Here is an 11,929-nt window from a genome sequence, read left to right on the forward strand (position 1 = left end):
GATGGTGTATGTTTATTGTATTGTTGACTATTTGTTGTATTGAAAATAAATTATTTGTTTGAGTTATAATAATAATTGAACTATTTATTGTTGACTTTTGTGTGTGTGTGTGTTTGATCTTCTTGGTTCTATGTTGAGTGGGAAATGTTGTTTGTGCTGGGCGTGTGCTGTAATTTAGCGCGCCTGCTGGAGCACTACCTGCGGCGCGCAATCCATAGCGCTTCTGGTAAAGCAAAACACCAGCCCAACGCGCTAAAATGCTATTTCGGTGCTGGAATTTTTTTTTTAGCCAAGTACACCCCTCATACAACCGGAAAAGTACTAGCTTAGCTTACATTCAGCAAGAAGCCAGCTCCACCTCCGTTGTCCATCGATGAGTGATCCAGAGAGTGTCACCAAAGATGTCCTGTGAAAAGAAAGACTCAAGGATTTTATATCCTCATTTCCAGCAAGAGATGGGTGGCCGCAACCGCTCATTCTATACAAGGATTACTGCTTCAGACCCAAGATGCTCGAGGAGATCCTGCTCGTCAAGCTGAGCTTCGAACCCCGCGTCGACGACACCATCCTCGCCACACAGCCCAAATGTGGCACCACCAGGCTCAAAGCCCTTGCCTTCACCATCACCAATCGATCCCGTTACAGTTTCACCTTCACCACTACCCTCTCCTCACTCACCACCCTCAGTATGTCGTGCCATTCTTTGAAATCCCTGCAGCTGATGGCGCAAATCAAACTGATATCTATGCCCATGCGTCTCCGAGGCTTCTCGCCACGCACCTGCCGATGTTCCTGCTCCCGCCGGAGACGACATCACTTGGCTGCCGATTCGTGTAACTGTGCTGTGATCTCAAAGATGCCTTTGTGTAATGGAAAATTTCCCAATATCTCACATGCCTGATGACGAGCAATGGTGTGGCTTTCTTGCTAAATGACTCTGGTGTCTCCATGAAAAACATCTAGCCTCGTAGACTGGCTGCTCGGCCGATCTGTGTTTGTTATTTATGTTAGCAGAAAAGAGGACGGACTCTATCATACATTTATGGCTTAATTATACACAATTATTAAATGGTTCAACCACTGAACTACTTGATCTTCATCACGGTAAAGCTACTTCTTCAAAAGTAATTTAATTGAGAAATGTGAACTTTTAAAAAAGGAAATTACCACCTAGGAAGTAAGATAAGAGTTTAATCTTATCCGTCCATTGATCACCAACATGTTAGACAATGTAAACATTATAAATATATCAATTACAAGTTTTTAAAAAAAAAAGAAGAGGAAATGTGTACTGATGATATTCTCACTATGAGTTCAGAAAGAATTAAATCCAAAACAGAAACAGTGCCGCCCATGATATATTATTAAATCCTTCATCTTTCGTAATCTAAAAGGCCACCACGTGGTAGAACAGAAATAAATTCTATTGCTTAATGAAAAGATGCGCAAAGTATACACAAATCTCTAAAAAGAAAGCGAAGGACTGAGAAAGAAATCAGAGGTTAGACATGTGTCACTTGATTCAGTGAGTTATTTCATCAAATGAAATCAGTTCAATAAACGGTGCCTCTTCAATCCCTTATATTCGGAAGTATCATTGTGCAGGAAAAACAAATAGTAATGCTCTCTATGTTTCCTAGTCATGCAACCGTGCTACATCAGCATGCCATCTAATGTACTTTTTTACATTAGCATATCCATACAACACTGCCACATCATCAGTTCATGCATGTAAGTCATCGATTATTATTTTACATTACATTTGTGCTCTCATAGACACGGTATATGATTTGGGCGCTTGGAGCATACCTGTATAGTCTATCCTTCTTTTTTTTTAGAAACGACGCTCTTTTTGTCTATATATAAATAGGTACAATCTAATATTTAGGCACGGAGGCAGTACTACCTATTTTATTTTCATTAGTTGTAATTGTTTACGTAGCACCTATTAATGGTTTTCTTTTAACATTATTAACGCATCAATTCATGGGGTATCATCTAGTTGATTAATACGTGGCAGACCGCTTATCGCTAAGAATAAGTTCATGAACACATAAAACCACATCCAAGACTGCTTATCACGGAAACGACTATGGACTTGTCGGTGGTAAAGATGTTGAGGATGGTTCTTAAAACTTGTCATCGAAGCTTATTATGAAATTAAGAAAGAAAGCTAACAGAGCACACCAATAGGTGAGACAATGACCAACTGCACGGAATTGGACAATAAGAAACGAATAAACAATGATCAAGGTTAAAATCATTGTCCACCTCAAAAAAAGAACTGCAAATACAAGGGCATGATGTCGAGCCTACTCTTCCAATTGCGAGTTGCTCACATGATGAATTGCAAGCGGGGCTAGCTTCCACTCGCGTACTCGGGCCTCCTGCTCACTCATACTCACCTCACGATTGCTGACTTCGACTTCATCATGTGTCAGGTTGCTAAGCGAATTGAGCCGTGGGTCGGCAAACATCAGTCTTCAGGGGGGGAAGACATTAATGCTGCTTGTCAAGCCTTCCCATGTACACCATGGGCTTTTTTCTCCTCCAACATGGGGTCCACGAACGGTTTGATAAATTTAGGTCCTGATTCTAAAAACAAATCTTTGCTGCCACCGCTCGCCAGGGCCTAGGACATATCCAATGCAGCAGACCGAGGGGTGCACCGGATGCACCTGAGACATTTGAACCGTTGGATATAATCTGAGGGATGGGAGTAAGCTAAAAGATGGCAAAAAAATCCTCATGGTATGCTAAAAACAACCCGCGCTCCACTTTTTCCTCTCCCGTTATTGAGTCAGTGTTATTTATTTATTTCCTTAAACATAAATATGGTCATATATGTTTTTTTACTGGAAATATGGTCATATATGTTGAGCCATACATCCCACTTTAGTTTTTCTTTTACCACCATTTTTGTTATGGCAAGATGTTCGAAACAAGATCAAAATATTTTTGTTATGGCTAGGCGGCATGATGGATGATCTTTCGGTGGTTGGCCACCAACTCAGTTCGCCCCCAAGCTATTTATCTTTTGGCTCTGAGTCATGTATCTTTTTTCTTTCACTTTTGAGCGTGTTCGTGTTGATGCCCCATAAAGCTATATATTATTCTCGTTCTCGCACTTGAACTACTTGCATGGACATGATGGTTTGTTTTATTTACAAAGTGAGCAAAAGCATATTTCAAGAAATGTTTGCTGGTTACAGTCGTCATTTCTTTTACTACTCTGCTGAAATTCAAAAAGGAGTCCGTCAAGCCATGCTCCATTGATGACACAGTCATTGAGCATGCGCCAGATCCCTAAATGATGACAGATGAAGATGTAGCTGATGAGGCCTTATATTGAGGTTATGCCACGATCTTTGCAAACTGCAGTCCTTACTGTATTATAGCTACTTTTGCCAATAGGCCCAGCCTAGGAAGTTGACGTGAAGAAAGGGTGCAGCACATACTTTCCTAGGACCTCCCTCATGTATCTATTAATTGTTACATTTGGTTGTTCCATCGATTGATTGTAAGAATAAATTATTTCTGCTGCTTAAGGATATGATTGAGATTTGGTCCTTTATATGAGGCCTACATCAGTTACACGAACTCAGTTAAACTGAGCTTTGCAATGAATCACTCCGACAAAAATGAAATGGTAACTTAACCAAGCTGTTGGCTCGCCACATTAGATATCCACCATTCGATCTTCAAATGTCTTTTTGGACAAGTTATTGAAAATTTGCAAGGAGATAGAGGAAGCCCTAGCTCTAGCCCGCGGCCCCCCTCCTCGCGCCTCCCTCCCCTCCCGCGAGCGCCGGGGGGGAAACCCTAGCTCTAGCCCGCGGCCCCCCTCCTCGCGCCTCCCTCCCCTCGCCGCCGCCCCGAAGTGCTGGTGGGCTAAGCCCTGCCAGCGCGAGCGGCAGCGGGGTGTTCCTCCTTCCCCCGCCCGAGACGAAGGTCGCGGGATCCTAGAACGGGCGGCGGCGCGGCGTTTTCCTCGAGGCACGGCGGCGCGGCAGCAGCAGCAGGCGGCGGAGACGCGGGTGGCGGCGTGAAGGGACTAAGGCGTGGTGGGTTCCGGCGGCGCTGACCCTGTCGGTGTGCGGCCAGATCTGGGCCCAGGCGGTGCGGGTCGGGAGCGGCGCGAGCTGCGGGCATCCGCCTCTGCCGTGTCCATGGCTGGTAGGGGCGGAGGCGCAGCGGCGGTGGCAGGTGGGCGGGCTACTCGGTTTCTAGGCGTCCTGTCGGCTGGACGGTGACGGTGGCGCGGCCAGACTACCCGTGAGCTTCCTTGGGGGTGGGCGGCGGTCCTGGTGGGTACTCCTTGCCGGTGGCTGGGGCTGTGTTGATGGCCTTGCGCGGCTCTGCGCTGGAAGCCGAGGCGGGGCGGCACGGGGGTGTGTCCGGGGGGAGGGATTGGGCTGGAGGGATGGGCGGCGCCGACGTGCTCGGGCCCCCATCACTGGCACAGGGGTGTGCCGGTCTGGATGCGTCCGCTCCCCCACCTCCCCCTTCTCTCCGGCCGCGTGCAGGCGGCTGTAGCGCCGGTGATCTTCAAGGCGGGATGCATTCTGCGGCTAGTCGGTCTATGGTGTCTCCTTGGTCCAAAGTTGATCCTTTTGGATGATCTTGGGGGTGTCTGGATGTTGGGAAGCGGCCCTGGCGGCGTGTCCGGGGGGAGGGATTGGGCTGGAGGGATGGGCGGCGCCGACGTGCTCGGGCCCCCGTCACTGGCACAGGGGTGTGCCGGTCTGGATGCGTCCGCTCCCCCACCTCCCCCTTCTCTCCGGCCGCGTGCAGGCGGCTGTAGCGCCGGTGATCTTCAAGGCGGGATGCATTCTGCGGCTAGTCGGTCTATGGTGTCTCCTTGGTCCAAAGTTGATCCTTTTGGATGATCTTGGGGGTGTCTGGATGTTGGGAAGCGGCCCTGGCGGCGTGTCCGGGGGGAGGGATTGGGCTGGAGGGATGGGCGGCGCCGACGTGCTCGGGCCCCCGTCACTGGCACAGGGGTGTGCCGGTCTGGATGCGTCCGCTCCCCCACCTCCCCCTTCTCTCCGGCCGCGTGCAGGCGGCTGTAGCGCCGGTGATCTTCAAGGCGGGATGCATTCTGCGGCTAGTCGGTCTATGGTGTCTCCTTGGTCCAAAGTTGATCCTTTTGGATGATCTTGGGGGTGTCTGGATGTTGGGAAGCGGCCCTGGCGGCGGGAGGCGTGGCATTCGTGGGCGGAACATATGTCTCGGGTGTGTGCAGGCAACCATGGCCCCACGGGTGGCTTGGTTGCGGCTGGTTGGCAGAGCGAGGGTATGTCGGAGGGGTGCGAGCGCTAGAGTTCATCACTTGCCCAGTTCATGTACTGGCCGACGGTGGCTGCAGCCTCGGTTGTCGTATCCTTCATGAAGGCGCCGTGGCGGTGCTCCTTCCCCTCGCATGTGACTCCGGGTAAAAACTTGATCTACGGATCGGACGGTGGTGGCTATCCGTGGGCGTCCCCTTCTAGGAGGCACTGTCTAGGAGTCCCTGGTTTGCCATGACCGTCTCCCCCCTTCTCGTTTCTTCGTGGAGGTCTCCGTCCTCTCCAAGCGGTTATCCTTCGTTATCTTTAGTTAGCTTGGTAGGCGGTGGCATTGGGAGACGGTGCTCGACACCTTTGTATCATGTTTTGGGTGTGTGTTGTGTGTCGTGGTGGTGTGCGTTGTATCGGTATGCCCGGATGCTGTGATGATGTTGGCTTTATAATATAAAGCAGAGGAAAACCCTTTTTCGGTAAATATCTTTTTGGAGGGGTACGCTTGTTCTGAACTTAGCTTAACTGAAGAACTGAACAGCGACACGAAGATCCAGAGTTGTGACACCGGCGACCTGGAAAGGCGTGATGATCTTGTGCTTGACATGTTTGGGCAAGTGTCTTGTTATCGGAGAGAGAGTTAACAACATCCATACCCATACCGAAAGCTATTTGCACCAAGCGGGGTATGAAAAACGCGAGAGAGAATGGATGGATTCCATGCATCGAACTGATAGTGAGGTATGATGTACCCGAAGGGGAGGATGTTGCGTCCAACAACAGGGTCACAATCGTACCTGAGTTGGCTACTTGGGAGAGATACTAACAACAATGCTACCGTCTAGATTTCATCTACAAGATATACAATGTTCGTATCTGCTTACATAGAGGAAATCAGAAGCTTTTGTTTCAACTGCTGAAGAGAGAGCAGCAGATCGGGCAAGGACGTGCACTACCCATTTGTTGGTAATAGCGTGTTTACCAAAACTGGGTGTGCACAGAATCCTCGATGGAAACAAGGCGGTACCTCGAAGCTTGATCTCATTGAAATATGAATCCTGTCCATGATTTTCACTCTTACAGAACTGATCCCAATGCCTCGCAGGCCTGACGACAGCAAACGAAATGGGCTTGTTGCTAAAATTGACCTTCATTGCAAGACATCAGTAACCTCATGGCAAAATAACATGTCTCATTGTCTCGTATACTAGCCGCGCTCCATCGGTGCTTGATATGTATAGTGGCTAAAAAGTGAAAGGATCCCTCCTTACATTTACGACTTCATTATGCACAGTTACTTATTAATGGTCCACCTACCACAGTTGTTCATCTTTATCATAGTTACCCTGTTCAAATAAAAGTTAAGGGGGATGCGGGGGAAGTAGATGCGTGGATGGAGGCAATCTGGGTGTAACAATGATAGAAAAACAAATACTTTTGGGTGTTGCAAACATGGTCAAACAGAAATACTGGTATGTGGTGTTAATTATGTTTACAACAAATATATTGGCCAATCTGCAAACAGGAAGAAATAGGATTAGGTGTTACGTCTTGTGTATTCTGCGGAAATGGGAAACACATAAATCACGCATAGTTATTTTTTGGATGCCCTAATACTTAAGGGTGTCTCCAAATCTGTACTGCAATGCTCCCGTAGAACACATTTTGCCATCAAATGCAGTCCCCTAAACGTCCATGAACCACTTTGCATGTCCGTTTTCCCCCGAACTGAAATCAACCTTGGGGTGGTGTGTGTGGGGGGGGGGGGGGAGGGGGGGGGGGGCTTTGCAGGACATCATGCGGAGGTCCACTTGGACCACATGTCCTCACAGCCCATGTGCTTTGTCCTTCAGGTCTGCCTGGGCAACCTCTGTTGTCCGGATTTGCTCTCTATTTGAGGGATAGGGTTGGATGACCGGCTCTCGTATCCTTTCCGCGGACGAATAGTGTGTCCGTTTTAAGGGATGGAGATACCCTAGGTTTTGCAGGAAACCGTCTCTTGATTGGACGGAGAGGGGAGGAATGACAAACACTACCTGTCTTGGACATCTCAAAAAAAATCTAATATGCAGTCAAAAGATCTTCCTAGCGTCACTAAAGTATAGAGAGTTTGGACGCGCCTTAACCAGCCGAAACACCATAAAATAAAAAGAACAGACAACAAAATAACAATCAACTCGCAGAAAATTGTTTTCACTTTTCCTTGAGTTCATGTTTAGAATCTTCACAATTATAAAGGAAAGGGAAGTTTCGTAATTAAATTCATAGATACATGTCTTGATGTAAAAATTTATGTGGGATTTCAATCTTATTAAATTCATATAAATAAAGGTCATGACCTTTGAAGAATGCCGGAGTTCCCATTTTGTAGTTGTATGTGCTGTTCAGGGAAAATCTCAAATCCTAGAGTGCAGGTGCATCCCAGAGCCAAGCCACGGTTGCCACGCAGCCAAAATGTGGCACCACCTGACTCAAAGCACTCACCTTCTCTATCACCAATCGACCCCATTACAACATTCAAGGACCACCCTCTCCTCACTCACTATCCTCAGTATGTCGTGCCATTCATCAAAATCCCGGCAGCTGATGGCACAAATCAAACTAGTATCGATGCCCTTTCATCTCCGATCGAGGCTTCTCGTCGCGCACTTGCCCATGGCGCTGCTCCCACCAGAGACGACAGCACTTGGCTGCCGAATCGTGTACGTTTGTCGTGATCCCAAAGATGCCCTTGTCTATTGGAAAATACCCCAATACATCACATGGCTAACCACGGGCAATGGTGTGGCTTTCTTGCTAAATGACTCTGGTGTCTCCATGAAAGACATCTAGCCGCGTAGACTGGCTACTCGGCCGATCTGTATTTGGTATTTATGTGAGCAGGAAAGAGGATGAAGCCTATCGTACATTTATGGCTTACTTATACACATTATTAAATGGTTCAACCACTGCACTCCTTCATCTTCATCACATTAAGCTACTTGTTCAATAGTAATTTAAATGAGAAATGCGAGCTTTTTAAAAAGGAACTTGCCTCCTAGGAAGTAACATAAGAGTTTAATCTTATCCATCCATTGATCACCAACATGTTAGACAATGTGTAATGATGATGTTCTTGTTAGATCATACGTATATTGTAAACCGACCCATCATTATAAGGGATCGGTCTAGATTCCTCTAGAAGGCCCGTTTGTATTCTGGAAGGCCTTCTCGCTTCCTCTTCTGTAACCTATGTGATCACGATCTATTTAACACAAAAGCGTCCCTGCCCGAGGCACACGTTTTCCACCCATCGCTCCCTCAAGCGCTTTCATGGTAACAGAGCCTGTTCGCCTGTATGGTTGCTTCTTCCTCCTCCGTTTCCCACATCCTCAATCAACAAGTCTCTGAAAAGCTCACAAGAGAGAATTATGTCTTGTGGAAGGCGCAAGTCCTGCCCCCAATTCGAGGTGCCATGCTTGCCGGTTATCTGGATGGGTTGGTTCAGGCGCCGGAGAAAACCATCACCACTACCACGGATGGGGGAAGTCAGGAAGCTGTCAATCCTGCCTATGCCCAATGGCTTGCCCAAGATCAACAAGTTATGGGGTACGTGTTCAATTCTCTCTGGAAGGAAGTGTTGACTCAGGTCGCCTCATTGCTTAGTGCGGCTGAACTCTGGGCAGCCCTCGAGCAGATGTTTTCCTCTCGGTCTCGTGCTCGCACCATCAATATCAGGATGGCCATGGCCAACATGCAAAAGGGAAACATGTCTACTGCAGACTATTTCTCCAAGATGAAGGCCCTTGCGGATGAACTTGCATCTGCAGGGAAGAGGATTGACGATGACGACCTGATTTCTTATCTATTGGCGGGTCTGGACGTCGAACACAATCCATTGGTGGCATCGATTCTTGGGAGACCCACAACAGATCTAATTACTCTCAATGAATTCTATGCTCAGCTCCTTAGCTATGACACACGCATGGATATTCTCCACTCTGGGGGCGCCGGTGGCCCTGGATTTCAAGTCAATTCTGCTCGCAGAGGACGTGGCGGGTTTGGACAGCGTGGTCGTGCAGGAGGGCGTGCAGGAGGCCGTGGTGGTCGTACTGCACACAGCGGTGCAGGAGGCCGCGGAGGTGGCCGCGGAGGAGGCCGTGGTGGCTACGGTCGTGGCTATCAGGGAGAATCCACTGTGATTTGTCAAGTCTGCTCCAAGCCCAATCATAGTGCCCAAGATTGCTGGTACCGGTTTGATCCTGACTACGTACCTGATGAAACTCGTCAAGCTGGTTCTGCAATAACGTCTTATGGGATTGACACAAACTGGTACCTTGACTCCGGAGCCACTGATCATATCACTGGAGAGCTCGACAAATCAACTACTCGAGAACGATACAACGGCCACGACAAGGTTCATACCGCAAACGGAGCAGGTATGGTAATTAGTCACATCGGTAGCACTACTATTCATTCCCAAAAACACAAACTTCATCTCAAGAATATTTTGCATGTCCCTGAGGCAAAGAAAAGTTTGGCCTCTGCTCATAAAATTGCTATTGACAACAAGGCCTTTGTTGAAATTCATCCTGAATTTTTTGTTGTCAAGAATCAGGTCACGAGGGAGGCTCTTCTTCACAGTAGATGTCATGGTGGTCTCTATCCCTTCAAGTCATCATCCTCCTCGCCAATAAAGCAAGTATATAGTGCCACCAAACCATCATCTACACGGTGGCATCATCGCCTTGGACATCCATCCCCAAGAATAGTTCAAAAAAATTATAAATAAAAATGAGCTTCCTTGCTCAAATGACTCTAGCGTTGAGTCGATTTGTGATGCTTGCCAGCAAGCTAAAAGTCATCAACTTCCCTACCCCACATCTACTAGTATTTCAAGTTCACCTTTAGAACTTGTGTTTTCCGATGTGTGGGGACCAGCGCCATGTTCTGTTAGTAGAAACACTTATTATGTGAGTTTCATCGATGACTTCAGCAAGTTCACATGGATCTATCTTCTTAAGAAACGCTCGGATGTGTTCTCTATTTTCTTAAACTTTCAGAAACTCGTCGAACGTCGACTCGATAAGAAAATTCTTACCATGCAGACTGATTAACGAGGTGAATATCAAAAACTAAATACCTTCTTTCAAAAGATAGGGATTTCACACCATGTTTCATGCCCTCATGCACACCAACAGAACGGGTCTGCTGAGCGAAAACACAGGCACATAGTTGAAGTTGGGTTGTCTCTTCTAGCTCAAGCATCTATGCCACTAAAATTTTGGGATGAAGCGTTTCTCACTGCCACATATCTCATTAATATTGTGCCTAGTAAAGTGATCAATTATCAAACGCCTATTTAGCGTCTCTTTTCTACCAAGCCAGGCTACTCATTTCTCAGAATATTTGGATGTGCATGTTGGCCACACCTACGTCCATACAATTCTCGCAAACTTGAATTTCGCTCTAAACAATGCACTATTCTTGGTTACAGTCCTCAACACAAAGGCTACAAATGTCTTGACATCTCCACTGGTCGTGTATATATTTCACGAGATGTGGTCTTTGACGAGTCAGTTTTTCCTTTCAAAAATCTACACCCCAATGCCGGTGCCCGCCTACGCCAAGAAATCCTCCTCTTACCTCCTACCCTTACCAATCTCAAAATTCTAGGGGATGAAATAGTAGGTGCTGACCAATTGACTAATGACCATACTAATCATGCCTCTGGAAGCTTTGAATCTGGTGTGCAGGTTACGCAAAGCAGTGAAAATGGTGCAGAAAGTAATGCGGAAAATGAAGAAAATAGTGGCTATAATGGGCCACATGGAGATGCAAACGATCCCCGGGGCAATCCCGAGGACGATCCCCCTGGCGCTGACAATGTGGGATTCGGGAATGATTCTCCCGCCCACTCTGCGCGATCCAAGGCCGGCTCAACCATACCTGCATCTGGAACCTGCTCGCCTCGGGCGCCCACCAGTTCTCCACGCGTGGGGCGTCTCCCCAACCAGCGCGCGCCATCTGGCCTGCCAGGGGCCTCTCCCGATGTTGCAGCCGATTTTTCTTCAGAACGCAGCGGCTCACCTAGACTCGGGCGCAGTGGATCTTCTGGCCCTGCTGACATGCACGACACCCAAGAATCGGGATCTTCTGTGCATGTTTCTCATGTGCAACCTATCCAGCAACGTGTTCAAACTCGGCTTCAAAAAGGCATTGTTCAACCAAAAAAATTGTACCCTGGCATGATTGGTATGGAAATTTCTCTGCTACAGGAGAACCTCAGTCTCTTTCTGAAGCTCTTGGTGATGCGAATTGGCGATGTGCAATAGATCAGGAGTACATGGCACTTCAGAAAAATCAAACATGGCATCTTGTTCCACCACCTCCCGGTAAAAATATAATTGATTGCAAATGGGTCTTTCGTATCAAAAGGAAGGCAGATAGCTCCATTGATAGGTATAAGGCTCGCCTTGTTGCGAAAGGATTCAAACAACGCTATGGGCTCGATTATGAAGATACTTTCAGCCCTGTTGTGAAAGCAGCCACAATACGCCTTGTTCTCGCTATTGCGATCTCTCATGGGTGGTGTCTTCAGCAACTTGATGTACAAAATGCATTCCTCCATGGTATTCTAGAAGAAGAGGTATATCTTCGACAACCCCCTG

The 11,929-nt window shown here is 47.6% G+C and overlaps 1 pseudogene; it reads left to right on the plus strand.

Moving 5' to 3' along the window:
• The first annotated feature begins 9,093 nt into the window (after nucleotides 1-9,093).
• Nucleotides 9,094-9,238, plus strand: LOC147983154 (small nucleolar RNA Z247; annotated as a pseudogene).
• Nucleotides 9,239-11,929: the final 2,691 nt, after the last annotated feature.

The sequence above is a fragment of the Triticum urartu genome, chromosome 2A, assembly GCF_056163025.1.
Source record: "Triticum urartu cultivar PI428250 chromosome 2A, HENAU_Tu73, whole genome shotgun sequence".
Classification (NCBI taxonomy): domain Eukaryota; kingdom Viridiplantae; phylum Streptophyta; class Magnoliopsida; order Poales; family Poaceae; genus Triticum; species Triticum urartu.